Raw genomic sequence first — 15,428 nt, 5'->3', positions numbered from 1 at the left:
ATAGTTAGAGCCCAAGAAGTGAACGGCAGAAGCATAAAATGCAATATAAATACAACAGTTTTTCCATCGTATAAAACGAATAATTGCAACCAGTATGAAACTTATGGTCATTTCTACATTCCGGGCAACCTGGGCGTCACTCTACGGCGTTGCTCCACCACATCTAATAGCTGCGGCCTTAGAAGTCAACGCCAGAAGCATAAAATACAATAAAGATGCAACAGTTTTTCCATCGAGTAACATGAATAACTGCAAACAGTGTGAAAGTACTGGTCATTTCTACGTTCCGGGTAACCTAAGTTTCATTCTAGGGCGTAGCTCCACCAGATCGAATAGCTACGGCCTAAGAAGTCAACGCCAGAAGTATAAAATACGATATCAATACAACAGCTTTTCCATCGTACAAAACAAATAATTGCAACCAGTGTGGAAGTAATGTTCATTTCTACGTTCCGATTACCCTAGGCGTCACTCTAGGGCGTTGCTCCACCACATCTAATAGCTACGGCCTTAGAAGTCAACGCCAGAGGCATAAAATACAATATAAATACAACAGCTTTTCCATCGTATAACAGGAATAATTGCAACCAGTCTGAAAGTAATGTTCATTTCTACGTTCCGATTACCCTACGCGTCACTCTAGGGCGTTGCTCCACCACATCTAATAGCTACGGCCTTAGAAGTCAACGCCAGAAGCATAAAATACAATAAATATACAAGAGTTTTTCCATCGTATAACAGGAATAATTGCAACCAGTGTGAATGTGGTGGACATTTCTACGTTCCGGGCAATCTAGGCTTCACTCTAGGGCGTTGCTCCACCACAACTAATTGCTACGGCCTTAGAAGTCAACGACAGAAGCATAAAATACAATATAAATACAACAGCTTTTCCATCGTATAACAGGAATAATTGCAACCAGTGTGAAAGTAAAGGTCATTTCTACGTTCCGGGCAACCTATACTTCGCTCTAGGGCGTTGCTCCACAAGATCGAGTAGTTAGGGCCTTAGAAGTCCACGGCCGAAGCATAAAATACAAAATAAATAGAATAGTTTTTCCATTGTATAAAGCGAATAATCGCTGCCAGTGTGAAAGTTATGTTTATTTCTACGTTCCGGGCAACGTAGGCTTAACTGTAGGGTGTTGCTCCAACAGATCGAATAGGTAGGGCCATAGAAGTCAACGCCCGGAGCATAAAATACCATAAATATGCAAGAGTTTTTCCATCGTATAACAGGAATAATTGCAACCAGTGTGAATGTGGTGGTCATTTCTACGTTCCGGGCAACCTAGGCTTCACTCTAGGGCGTTGTTCCAACAGATAGAATAGTTAGGGCTTAAGAAGTCAACGCCAGAAGCTTAAAATACAATAAAATATAACAGGTTTTCCATCGTATAAAACGAATAATAGCAACCAGTGTGAAAGTTATGGTTATTTCTCCGTTCCAGGCAACCTAGGCTTCACTCTAGTGCGTTGCACCACCAGATCGAATAGTTAGGGGCTTAGAAGTCAACGCCCGAAGCATAAAATACAAAATAAATAGAACAGCTTTTCCATCGTATAAAATGAGTAATTGCAAACAGTGTGATAGTAATGGTCATTTCTACGTTCCGAGCACCCTAGGCGTCACTCTAGGGCGATGCTCCACCAGATCGCATAGCTAGGGACTTAGAATTCAACGCCATAAGTATAAGATACAATATAAGTACAACAGTTTTTCCATCGTCTAAAATGAATAATTGGAAACATTGTGAAAGTAATGGTCATTTCTACGTTCCAGGCAACCTAGGCGTCACTCTAGGGCGTTGCTCCACCATATCGAATAGTTAGATCCATAGAAGTCAACGCCAGGAGCATAAAATACGATATAAATACAACAGTTTTTCCATCGTATAAAACGAATAATTGCAACCAGTATGAAACTTATGGTCATTTCTACGTTCCGGGCAACCTGGGCGTCACTCTACGGCGTTGCTCCTCCACATCTAATAGCTACGGCTTTAGAAGTCAACGCCAGAAGCATAAAATACAATAAAGATGCAACAGTTTTTCCATCGAATAACAGGAATAACTGCAATCAGTGTGAAAGTACTGGTCATTTCTACGTTCCGGGTAACCTAGGTTTCATTCTAGGGCGTAGCTCCACCAGATCGAATAGCTAGGGACATAGAATTCAACGCCAGAAGAATAAAATACAATATAAGTACAACAGTTTTTCCATCGTATAAAATGAATAATTGCAAACATTGTGAAAGTAATGGTCATTTCTAAGTTCCGGCAACCTAGGCGTCACTCTAGGGCGTTGCTCCACCAGATCGAATAGATAGGGCCTTAGAAGTCAACGCCAGAAGCATAAAATACAATAAAGATGCAACAGTTTTTCCATCGTATAACAGGAATAATTGCAACAAGTGTGAAGGTAATGGCATGTCCTACGTTCCGAGCAAGCTTGGCTTCACCCTAGGGTGTTGCTAAACCAGATCGAATAGTTAGGGCCTTAGAAGTCAATGCCCGAAGCATAAACTACAAAATAAATGGAACAGTTTTTCCATTGTATAAAACGAATAATTGCTACCAGTGTGAATGTTATGGTCATTTCTACGTGCCGGGCAACCTAGGCTTCACTCTAGGGCGTTGATCCACCAGATCGTATAGTTAGGGCCTTAGAAGTCAACGCCAGGGGCATAAAATAAAATAAAGATGCAACAGTTTTTCCATCGTATAACAGGAATAATTGCAACCAGTGTGAAAGGTATGCTAATTTCTACGTTCCTGGCAACCTAGGTTTCACTCTAGGGCGATGCTCCACCAGATCGCATTGAAAGGGCCTTAGAAGTCAACGCGCGAAGCATAAAATACAATAAAGATGCAACAGTTTTTCCATCGTATAACAGGAATAATTGCAACAAGTGTGAAGGTAATGGTATGTCCTACTTTCCGAGCAAGCTTGGCTTCACCCTAGGGTGTTGCTAAACCAGATCGAATAGGTAGTGCCCTAGAAGTCAGCGCCAGAAGCATAAAATACAATATAAATACAACAGTTTTTCCATCGTATAAAACGAATAATTGCAACCAGTATGAAAGTTATGGTCATTGCTACTTTCCGGGCTACCTAGGCTTCACCCTAGGGCGTTGCTCCAACAGATTGAATAGTTAGGGCCTTAGAAGACAACGCCCGAAGCATGAAATACAAAATAAATAGAACAGTTGTTCCACCGTATAAAACGAATAATTGCTACCAGTGTGAAAGTTATGGTAATTTCTACGTTCCGGGCAACCTAGGTTTCACTCTAGGGCGTTGCTCCACCAGATCGCATAGCTAGGGACTTAGAATTCAACGCCATAAGAATAAAATACAATATAAGTACAACAGTTTTTCCATCGTATAAAATGAATAATTGGAAAGATTGTGAAAGTAATGGTCATTTCTACGAGCCAGGCAACCTAGGCGTCACTCTAGGGCGTTACTCCACCACATCTAATAGCTACGGCCTTAGAAGTCAACGCCAGAAGCATAAAATACAATATAAATACAACACCTTTTCCATCGTATAAAATGAATAATAGCAAACAGTGTGAAAGTAATGGTCATTTCTACGTTCCGGCAACCTAGGCGTCACTCTAGGGTGTTGCTCCACCACAGCTAATAGCTACGGCCTTAGAAGTCAACGACAGAAGCATAAAATACAATATAAATACAACAGCTTTTCGATCGTAGAACAGGAATATTTGCAACCAGTGTGAAAGTAATTGTCATTTCTACGTTCCGGGCAACTTAGGCTTCACTCTGGGGCGTTGCTCCACCAGATCGAATAGCTACGGCCTAAGAAGTCAACGCCAGAAGTATAAAATACGATATCAATACAACAGCTTTTCCATCGTATAAAACAAATAATTGCAACCAGTGTGAAAGTAATGTTCATTTCTACGTTCCGATTACCCTAGGCGTCACTCTAGGGCGTTGCTCCACCACATCTAATAGCTACGGCCTTAGAAGTCAACGCCAGAGGCATAAAATACAATAAAAATACAACAGCTCTTCCGTCGTATAAAACGAATAATTGCTACCAGTGTAAAAGTTATGGTCATTTCTACATTCCGGGCAACCTGGGCGTCACTCTACGGCGTTGCTCCAGCACATCTAATAGCTACGGCCTTAGAAGTCAACGCCAGAAGCATAAAATACAATAAATATACAAGAGTTTTTCCATCGTATAACAGGAATAATTGCAACCAGTGTGAATGTGGTGGACATTTCTACGTTCCGGGCAACCTAGGCTTCACTCTAGGGCGTTGCTCCACCACAACTAATTGCTACGGCCTTAGAAGTCAACGACAGAAGCATAAAATACAATATAAATGCAACAGCTTTTCCATCGTATAACAGGAATAATTGCAACCAGTGTGAAAGTAAAGGTCATTTCTACGTTCCGGGCAACCTATACTTCGCTCTAGGGCGTTGCTCCACAAGATCGAGTAGTTAGGGCCTTAGAAGTCCACGGCCGAAGCATAAAATACAAAATAAATAGAATAGTTTTTCCATTGTATAAAGCGAATAATCGCTGCCAGTGTGAAAGTTATGTTTATTTCTACGTTCCGGGCAACCTAGGCTTAACTGTAGGGTGTTGCTCCAACAGATCGAATAGGTAGGGCCATAGAAGTCAACGCCCGGAGCATAAAATACCATAAATATGCAAGAGTTTTTCCATCGTATAACAGGAATAATTGCAACCAGTGTGAATGTGGTGGTCATTTCTACGTTCCGGGCAACCTAGGCTTCACTCTAGGGCGTTGTTCCAACAGATAGAATAGTTAGGGCTTAAGAAGTCAACGCCAGAAGCTTAAAATACAATAAAATATAACAGGTTTTCCATCGTATAAAACGAATAATAGCAACCAGTGTGAAAGTTATGGTTATTTCTCCGTTCCAGGCAACCTAGGCTTCACTCTAGTGCGTTGCACCACCAGATCGAATAGTAAGGGGCTTAGAAGTCAACGCCCGAAGCATAAAATACAAAATAAATAGAACAGCTTTTCCATCGTATAAAATGAGTAATTGCAAACAGTGTGATAGTAATGGTCCTTTCTACGTTCCGAGCACCCTAGGCGTCACTCTAGGGCGATGCTCCACCAGATCGCATAGCTAGGGACTTAGAATTCAACGCCATAAGTATAAAATACAATATAAGTACAACAGTTTTTCCATCGTATAAAATGAATAATTGGAAACATTGTGAAAGTAATGGTCATTTCTACGTTCCAGGCAACCTAGGCGTCACTCTAGGGCGTTGCTCCACCACATCGAATAGTTAGATCCATAGAAGTCAACGCCAGGAGCATAAAATACGATATAAATACAACAGTTTTTCCATCGTATAAAACGAATAATTGCAACCAGTATGAAACTTATGGTCATTTCTACGTTCCGGGCAACCTGGGCGTCACTCTACGGCGTTGCTCCTCCACATCTAATAGCTACGGCTTTAGAAGTCAACGCCAGAAGCATAAAATACAATAAATATGCAACAGTTTTTCCATCGAATAACAGGAATAACTGCAATCAGTGTGAAAGTACTGGTCATTTCTACGTTCCGGGTAACCTAGGTTTCATTCTAGGGCGTAGCTCCACCAGATCGAATAGCTAGGGACATAGAATTCAACGCCAGAAGAATAAAATACAATATAAGTACAACAGTTTTTCCATCGTATAAAATGAATAATTGCAAACATTGTGAAAGTAATGGTCATTTCTAAGTTCCGGCAACCTAGGCGTCACTCTAGGGCGTTGCTCCACCAGATCGAATAGATAGGGCCTTAGAAGTCAACGCCAGAAGCATAAAATACAATAAAGATGCAACAGTTTTTCCATCGTATAACAGGAATAATTGCAACAAGTGTGAAGGTAATGGCATGTCCTACGTTCCGAGCAAGCTTGGCTTCACCCTAGGGTGTTGCTAAACCAGATCGAATAGTTAGGGCCTTAGAAGTCAACGCCCGAAGCATAAACTACAAAATAAATGGAACAGTTTTTCCATTGTATAAAACGAATAATTGCTACCAGTGTGAATGTTATGGTCATTTCTACGTGCCGGGCAACCTAGGCTTCACTCTAGGGCGTTGATCCACCAGATCGTATAGTTAGGGCCTTAGAAGTCAACGCCAGGGGCATAAAATAAAATAAAGATGCAACAGTTTTTCCATCGTATAACAGGAATAATTGCAACCAGTGTGAATGTGGTGGACATTTCTACGTTCCGGGCAACCTAGGCTTCACTCTAGGGCGTTGCTCCACCACAACTAATTGCTACGGCCTTAGAAGTCAACGACAGAAGCATAAAATACAATATGAGTACAACAGCTTTTCCATCGTATAACAGGAATAATTGCAACCAGTGTGAAAGTAAAGGTCATTTCTACGTTCCGGGCAACCTATACTTCGCTCTAGGGCGTTGCTCCACAAGATCGAGTAGTTAGGGCCTTAGAAGTCCACGGCCGAAGCATAAAATACAAAATAAATAGAACAGTTTTTCCATTGTATAAAGCGAATAATCGCTGCCAGTGTGAAAGTTATGTTTATTTCTACGTTCCGGGCAACCTAGGCTTAACTGTAGGGTGTTGCTCCAACAGATCGAATAGGTAGGGCTTAAGAAGTCAACGCCAGAAGCTTAAAATACAATATAAATATAACAGGTTTTCCATCGTATAAAACGAATAATAGCAACCAGTGTGAAAGTTATGGTTATTTCTCCGTTCCAGGCAACCTAGGCTTCACTCTAGTGCGTTGCACCACCAGATCGAATAGTTAGGGGCTTAGAAGTCAACGCCCGAAGCATAAAATACAAAATAAATAGAACAGCTTTTCCATCGTATAAAATGAGTAATTGCAAACAGTGTGATAGTAATGGTCATTTCTGCGTTCCGAACACCCTAGGCGTCACTCTAGGGCGATGCTCCACCAGATCGCATAGCTAGGGACTTAGAATTCAACGCCATAAGAATAAAATACAATATAAGTACAACAGTTTTTCCATCGTATAAAATGAATAATTGCAAACATTGTGAAAGTAATGGTCATTTCTAAGTTCCGGCAACCTAGGCGTCACTCTAGGGCGTTGCTCCACCACAACTAATTGCTACGGCCTTAGAAGTCAACGACAGAAGCATAAAATACAATATAAATACAACAGCTTTTCCATCGTATAACAGGAATAATTGCAACCAGTGTGAAAGTAAAGGTCATTTCTACGTTCCGGGCAACCTATGCTTCACTCTAGGGCGTTGCTCCACCAGATCGAGTAGGTAGGGCCTTAGAAGTCCACGGCCGAAGCATAAAATACAAAATAAATAGAACAGTTTTTCCATCGTATAAAACGAATAATTGCTACCAGTGTAAAAGTTATGGTCATTTCTACGTTCCGGGCAACCTAGGCTTGAACCCAGGGCGTTGTTCCACCAGATCGAATAGTTAGAGCCTAAGAATTGAACGCCAGAAGCATAAAATGCAATATAAATACAACAGTTTTTCCATCGTATAAAACGAATAATTGCAACCAGTATGAAACTTATGGTCATTTCTACGTTCCTGACAACCTAGGCTTCACTGTAGTGTGTTGCTCCACCAAATCGAATAGGTGGGGCCATAGAAGTCAACGCCCGAAGCATAAAATACAATAAATATACAAGAGTTTTTCCACCGTATAACAGGAATAATTGCAACCAGTGTGAAAGGTATGCTAATTTCTACGTTCCTGGCAACCTAGGTTTCACTCTAGGGCGTTGCTCCACCAGATCGCATTGAAAGGGCCTTAGAAGTCAACGCGCGAAGCATAAAATACAATAAAGATGCAACAGTTTTTCCATCGTATAACAGGAATAATTGCAACAAGTGTGAAGGTAATGGTATGTCCTACTTTCCGAGCAAGCTTGGCTTCACCCTAGGGTGTTGCTAAACCAGATCGAATAGGTAGTGCCCTAGAAGTCAGCGCCAGAAGCATAAAATACAATATAAATACAACAGCTTTGCCATCGTATAAAATGAATTATTGCAAACAGTGTGAAGGTAATGGTCATTTCTACGTTCCGAGCAACCTAGGCTTCACTGTAGGCTGTTGCTCCGCCAGATCGAATAGTTAGGGCCTAAGAAGTCAACACCAGAAGAATAAAATACAACATAAACACAACAGCCTTTACACCGTATAAAACGAATAATTGCAACCTGTGTGAAGGTTATGGTCATATCTACGTTCCGGGCAACATAGGCTTCACTGTAGGGCGTTGCTCCACCAGATCGAAATTTTAGGGCCTAAGAAGTCAACGCCCGAAGCATAAAATACGATATAAATACAACAGCTTTTCCATCATATTAAATGAATAATTGCAAACAGTGTGAAAGAAGTGGTCATTTCTACGTTCCGAGCAACCTAGGCTTCACTCTAGGGCGGTGCTCCGCCAGATCGAATAGTTAGGGCCTAAGAAGTCAACACCAGAAGAATAAAATACAAAATAAACACAACAGCCTTTACACCGTATAAAACGAATAATTGCAACCTGTGTGAAGGTTATGGTCACATCTACGTTCCGGGCAACATAGGCTTCACTGTAGGGCGTTGCTCCACCAGATCGAAATTTTAGGGCCTAAGAAGTCAACGCCAGAAGCATAAAATACGATACAAATGCAACAGCTTTTCCATCGTATAAAACGAATAATGGTAACCAGTGTGAAAGTTATGGTCATTTCTACGTTCCTGGCAACCTAGGCTTCACTCTAGGACGATGGTCCACGAGATCGAATAGTTAGGGCCTAAGAAGTCAACGCCAGAAGCATAAAATACAAAATAAATAGAACAGTTTTTCCATCGTATAAAACGAATAATTAATACCAGTGTGAAAGTTATGGTCATTTCTACTTTCCGGGCAACCTACGCTTCTCCCTAGGGCGTTGTTCCACCAGATCGAATAGCTAGGGACTTAGAATTCAATGCCAGAAGCATAAAATACAAAATAAATAGAACAGTTCTTCCATGTATAAAACGAATAATTGCTACCAGTGTGAAAGTTATGGTCATTTCTACGTTCCGGGCAACATAGGCTTCAGTCTTGGACGTTGCCCCACCAGATCGAATAGCTAGGACCTTAGAATTCAAATACAGAAGCAGTAAATACAATAAAAATGCAACAGTTCTTCAACCGTATAGCATGAATAATTGCAACCAGTGTGAAAGTAACGATCATTTCGACGTTTCGGGCAACCTAGACTTAACTCTGAGGCATTGCTCCACCAGGTCGAAGTGTTAGGGCCTTGGAATTCAACGCCAGAAGCGTAAACTACAAAATCAATACAACAGCCTTTCAAACGTATAAAACGAATAATTACAATCTGTGTGAAGGTTATGGTCATATCTACGTTCCGCACAAACTAGGCTTCACTGTAGGGTGTTGCTCCACCAGATCGAATAGGTAGGGCCATAGAAGTCAACGCTCGAAGCATACAATACAAAATAAATAGAACAGTTCTTCCATGTATAAAACGAATAATTGCTACCAGTGTGAAAGTTATGGTCATTTCTACGTTCCGGGCAACCTAGGCTTCACCCTAGTGCGTTGTTCCACCAGATGGAATAGTTAGGGCCTAAGAAGTCAACGCCAGAAACATAAAATACGATGTAAATACAACAGCTTTTCCATCATATAAAACGAATAATGGTAACCAGTGTGAAAGTTATGGTCATTTCTACGTTCCGGGCAACCTAGGCTTCACTCTAGGACATTGCTCCACCTGATCGAATAGTTAGGGCCTAAGAAGTCAACGCCAGAAGCATAAAATACAATAAAGATGCAACAGTTTTTCCATCGTATAACAGGAATAATTGCAACCAGTGTGAAAGTTATGGTCATTTCCACGTTCCGGGCAACCTAGGCTTCACCCTAGTGCGTTGCTACACCAGATCGAATAGTTAGGGCCTTAGAAGTCATCGCCTGAAGCATACAATACAATAAAGATGCAACAGTTTTTCCATCGTATAGCATGAATACTTGCAACCAGTGAGAAATTAATGATCATTTCGACGCGTCGGGCATCCTAGACTTAACTCTGAGGCATTGCTCCACAAGACCGAATAGTTAGGGCCTAAGAAGTCAACGCCAGAAGCATAAGATACAATATTAATACAATAGCTTTTCCATCGTATAAAACGAATAATTGCACCCAGTGTGAAAGTTATGGTCATTTCTACGTTCCGGGCAACATAGGCTTCACTCTTGGACGCTGCCCCACCAGATCGAATAGCTAGGACCTTAGAATTCAAATACAGAAGCAGTAAATACAATAAAAATGCAACAGTTCTTCAACCGTATAGCATGAATAATTGCAACCAGTGTGAAAGTAACGATCATTTCGACGTTTCGGGCAACCTAGACTTAACTCTGAGGCATTGCTCCACCAGGTCGAAGTGTTAGGGCCTTGGAATTCAACGCCAGAAGCATAAACTACAAAATAAATACAACAGCCTTTCAAACGTATAAAACGAATAATTACAATCTGTGTGAAGGTTATGGTCATATCTACGTTCCGCACAAACTAGGCTTCACTGTAGGGTGTTGCTCCACCAGATCGAATAGGTAGGGCCATAGAAGTCAACGCCCGAAGCATAAAATACAAAATAAATAGAACAGTTCTTCCATGTATAAAACGAATAATTGCTACCAGTGTGAAAGTTATGGTCATTTCTACGTTCCGGGCAACCTAGGCTTCACCGTAGTGCGTTGTTCCACCAGATGGAATAGTTAGGGCCTAAGAAGTCAACGCCAGAAACATAAAATACGATATAAATACAGCAGCTTTTCCATCATATAAAACGAATAATGGTAACCAGTGTGAAAGTTATGGTCGTTTCTACGTTCCGGGCAACCTAGGCTTCACACTAGGACGTTGCTCCACCTGATCGAATAGTTAGGGCCTAAGAAGTCAACGCCAGAAGCATAAAATACAATAAAGATGCAACAGTTTTTCCATCGTATAACAGGAATAATTGCAACCAGTGTGAAAGTTATGGTCATTTCTACGTTCCGGGCAACCTAGGCTTCACCCTAGTGCGTTGCTACACCAGATCGAATAGCTAGGGCCTAAGAAGTCAACGCCAGAAGCATAAAATACAATATAAATACAATAGCTTTTCCATCATATAAAACGAATAATTTCACCCAGTGTGAAAGTTATGGTCATTTCTACGTTCCGGGCAACCTCGGCTTCACCATAGGGCGTTGGTCCACCAGATGGAATAGTTAGGGCCTAAGAAGTCAACGCCAGAAGCATAAAATACGATATAAATGCAACAGCTTTTCCATCGTAGAAAACGAATAATGGCAACCAGTGTGAAAGTTATGGTCATTTCCACGTTCCGAGCAACTTAGGCTTCACTCTAGGGACTTGCTCCACCAGATCGAATGGTTAGTGCCTTAGATGTCAACGCCACATGCGTAAAATACAATAACGGTGCAACAGTTTTTCCATCGTATAACAGGAACAATTGCAACCAGTGTGAAGGTAACGGTATGTTCTACGTTCCGGGCAACCTAGGATTCACTCTAGGGTGTTGCTCCACCAGATCGAATAGTTAGGGCCTTAGAAGTCAACGCCCGAAGCATAAAATGCAAAATAAATACAACAGTTGTTCCATTGTATAAAACGAATAACTGCAGCCAGTGTGAAAGTACTGGTCATTTCTATGTTCCGGGCAACCTAGGCTTCACTCTAGGGCATTGCTCCACCAGATCGAATAGTTAGGGCCTTAGAAGTCAACGCCCGAAGCATAAAACTCAATAAAGGTGCAACAGTTTTTCCATCGTGTAACAGGAATAATTGCAAACAGTGTGAAAGTAATGGTCATTTCTACGTTCCGGGCAACCTAGGCTTCACCATAGGGCGTTGTTCCACCAGATGGAATAGCTGGGGCCTAAGATGTCAACGCCAGAAGCATAAAATACGATATAAATACAACAGCTTTTCCATCGTATAAAACGAATAATGGCAAACAGTGTGAAAGTTATGGTCATTTCCACGTTCCGGGCAACCTAGGCTTCACCCTAATGCGTTGCTACACCAGATCGAATAGTTAGGGCCTTAGAAGTCATCGCCTGAAGCATACAATACAATAAAAATACAACAGTTTTACCATCGTATAACAGGAATAATTGCAACGATTGTGAAAGATATGGTCATAACCACGTTCCGGGCAACCTAGGCTTCACTCTAGGGCGTTGCTCCACCAGATCGAATAGGTAGGGGCTTAGAATTCAATGCCAGAAGCATTAAATGCAATATATATATATATATATATATAACAGCTTTTCCATCGTATAAAACGAATAATGGTAACCAGTGTGAAAGTTATGGTCATTTGTACGTTCCGGGCAACCTAGGCTTCACTCTAGCGCGTTGCTCCACCAGATCGAATAGTTGGGGCCTAAGAAGTCAACGCCAGAAGCATAAAATACAATCTAAGTACAACAGTTTTTCCACCGAATAAAATGAATAATTGCATACATTGTGAAAGCAATGGTCATATCTACGTTCCGGGCAACCTAGGCTTCACTCTAGGGCGTTGCTCCACCAGATCGAATAGCTAGGGACTTAGAATTCAATGCCAGAAGCATAAAATGCAATATATATGTAACAGCTTTTCCATGTATAAAACGAATAATTGTTACCAGTGTGAAAGTGTTGGTCATTTCTATGTTCCGGGCAACCTAGGCTTCACTCTAGGGCATTGCTCCACCAGATGGAATAGTTAGGGCCTAAGAAGTCAACGCCAGAAGGATAAAATACAATAAAGATGCAACAGTTTTTCCATCGTATGACAGGAATAATTGCAACCAGTGTGAAGGTAATGGTATGTTCTACGTTCCGGGCAACCTAGGCTTCACTCTAGGGTGGTGCTCCGCCTGGTTAAATAGTTAGGGCCTAAGAAGTCAACGCCAGAAGCACAAAATACAATATAAATACAACAGCCTTTAGATCGTATATAATGTATATTTGCAAACAGTGTGAAAGTAATGGTCATTTCTACGTTCCTGGCAACCTAGGCTTCACTCCAGGGCGTTGTTCCACCAGATCGAATAGTTAGGGCCTAAGAAGTCAACGCCAGAAGAATAAAATGCAATATAAGTACAACAGTTTACCATCGTATAAAATGAATAATTGCAAACATTGTGAAAGTAATGGTCATTACTACGTGCCGGGCAACCTAGGCGTCACTCTAGGGCGTTGCTCCACCACATCGAATAGCTACTGCCTTAGAAGTCAACGCCTGAAGCAAAAAATGCAATAAAAATGCAACAGTTTTTTCATCGTATGACAGGAATAATTGCAACCAGTGTGAAGGTAATGGTATGTTCTACGTTCCGGGCAACCTAGGCTTCACTCTAGGGTGGTGCTCCGCCTGGTTAAATAGTTAGGGCCTAAGAAGTCAACGCCAGAAGCACAAAATACAATATAAATACAACAGCCTTTAGATCGTATATAATGTATATTTGCAAACAGTGTGAAAGTAATGGTCATTTCTACGTTCCTGGCAACCTAGGCTTCACTCCAGGGCGTTGTTCCACCAGATCGAATAGTTAGGGCCTAAGAAGTGAACGCCAGAAGCATAAAATACAATATAAATATAACTGATTTTCCATCGTTTATATCGAATAATAGGAACCAGTGTGAAAGTTATGGTCATTTCTACGTTCCGGGCAACCTGAGCTTCACTCTAGGGCGTTGCTCCACCACATCAAACAGTTAGGGCCTTAGAAGTCAACGCCCGAAGCATAAAATACAAAATAAATATAACAGTTTTTCCATCGTATAAAACGAATAATAGCAACCAGTGTGAAAGTTATGGTCACTTCTACGTTCCGGGCAACCTAGGCTTCACTCTAGGGCGTTGCTCCACCAGATCAAACAGTTAGGGTCTTAGAAGCCCACGCCCGAAGCATTAAATACAAAATAAATAGAACAGTTTTTCCTTCGTATAAAACGAATAATTGCAACCAGTATGAAAGTTAACGTCATTTCTACTTCCCGGGCAACATAGGCTTCACCCTAGGGCGTTGCTCCAACAGATTGAATAGTTAGGGCCTTAGAAGTCAACGCCCGAAGCATAAAAGGCAATAAAAATACAACAGTTTTTCCATCGTATAACAGGATTAATTGCAACCAGTTTGAAAGTGATGGCCAATTCTACGTTCCGGGCAATCTAGGCTTCACTCTAGGGCGTTGCTCCACTAGATCGAATGGTTAGTGCCTTAGAAGTCAACGCCGGAAGCATAAAATACAATATAAATACAACAGTTTTTCCATCGTATAAAACGAATAATTGCAACCAGTACGAAACTTATGGTCATTTCTACTTTCCGAACAACCTAGGCTTCACCCTAGGGCGTTACTCCAACAGATTGAATAGTTAGGGCCTTAGAAGTCAATGCCCGAAGCATAAAATGAAATAAAAGTACAACAGCTTTTCCATTGTATAACAGGAATAATTGCAACCAGTGTGAAAGTGATGGTCATTTCTACGATCCGGGTAACCCAGGTTTCACTCTAGGGCATTACTCCAACACATCGAATAGCTACGGCCGTAGAAGTCAACGACTGAAGCATAAAATGCAATAAAAGTACAACAGTTTTTTCATCTTATAACAGGAACAATTGCAGCAAGCGTGAAGGTAATGGTCATTTCTACGTTCCGGGCACCCTAGGCATCACTCTTGGGCGTTGTTCCACCAGATGGAATAGTTAGGGCCTAAGAACTCAACGCCAGAAGCATAAAATACGATATAAATGCAACAGCTTTTCCATCGTAGAAAACGAATAATGGCAACCAGTGTGAAAGTTATGGTCATTTCCACGTTCCGAGCAACTTAGGCTTCACTCTAGGGACTTGCTCCACCAGATCGAATGGTTAGTGCCTTAGATGTCAACGCCACATGCGTAAAATACAATAATGGTGCAACAGTTTTTCCATCGTATAACAGGAACAATTGCAACCAGTGTGAAGGTAACGGTATGTTCTACGTTCCTGGCAACCTAGGTTTCACTCTAGGGCGTTGCTCCACTAAATCGAATAGCTACGGCCGTAGAAGTCAACGACTGAAGCATAAAATGCAATAAAAGTACAACAGTTTTTTCATCTTATAACAGGAACAATTGCAGCCAGCGTGAAGGTAATGGTCATTTCTACGTTCCGGGCACCCTAGGCATCACTCTTGGGCGTTGTTCCAACAGATGGAATAGTTAGGGCCTAAGAAGTCAACGCCAGAAGCATAAAATACGATATAAATGCAACAGCTTTTCCATCGTAGAAAACGAATAATGGCAACCAGTGTGAAAGTTATGGTCATTTCCACGTTCCGAGCAACTTAGGCTTCACTCTAGGGACTTGCTC

The sequence above is a fragment of the Calliopsis andreniformis genome, unplaced genomic scaffold (assembly GCF_051401765.1).
Source record: "Calliopsis andreniformis isolate RMS-2024a unplaced genomic scaffold, iyCalAndr_principal scaffold0019, whole genome shotgun sequence".
NCBI classification, from domain to species: Eukaryota; Metazoa; Arthropoda; class Insecta; order Hymenoptera; family Andrenidae; genus Calliopsis; species Calliopsis andreniformis.
Note: the sequence above shows the minus strand (reverse complement) of the source record.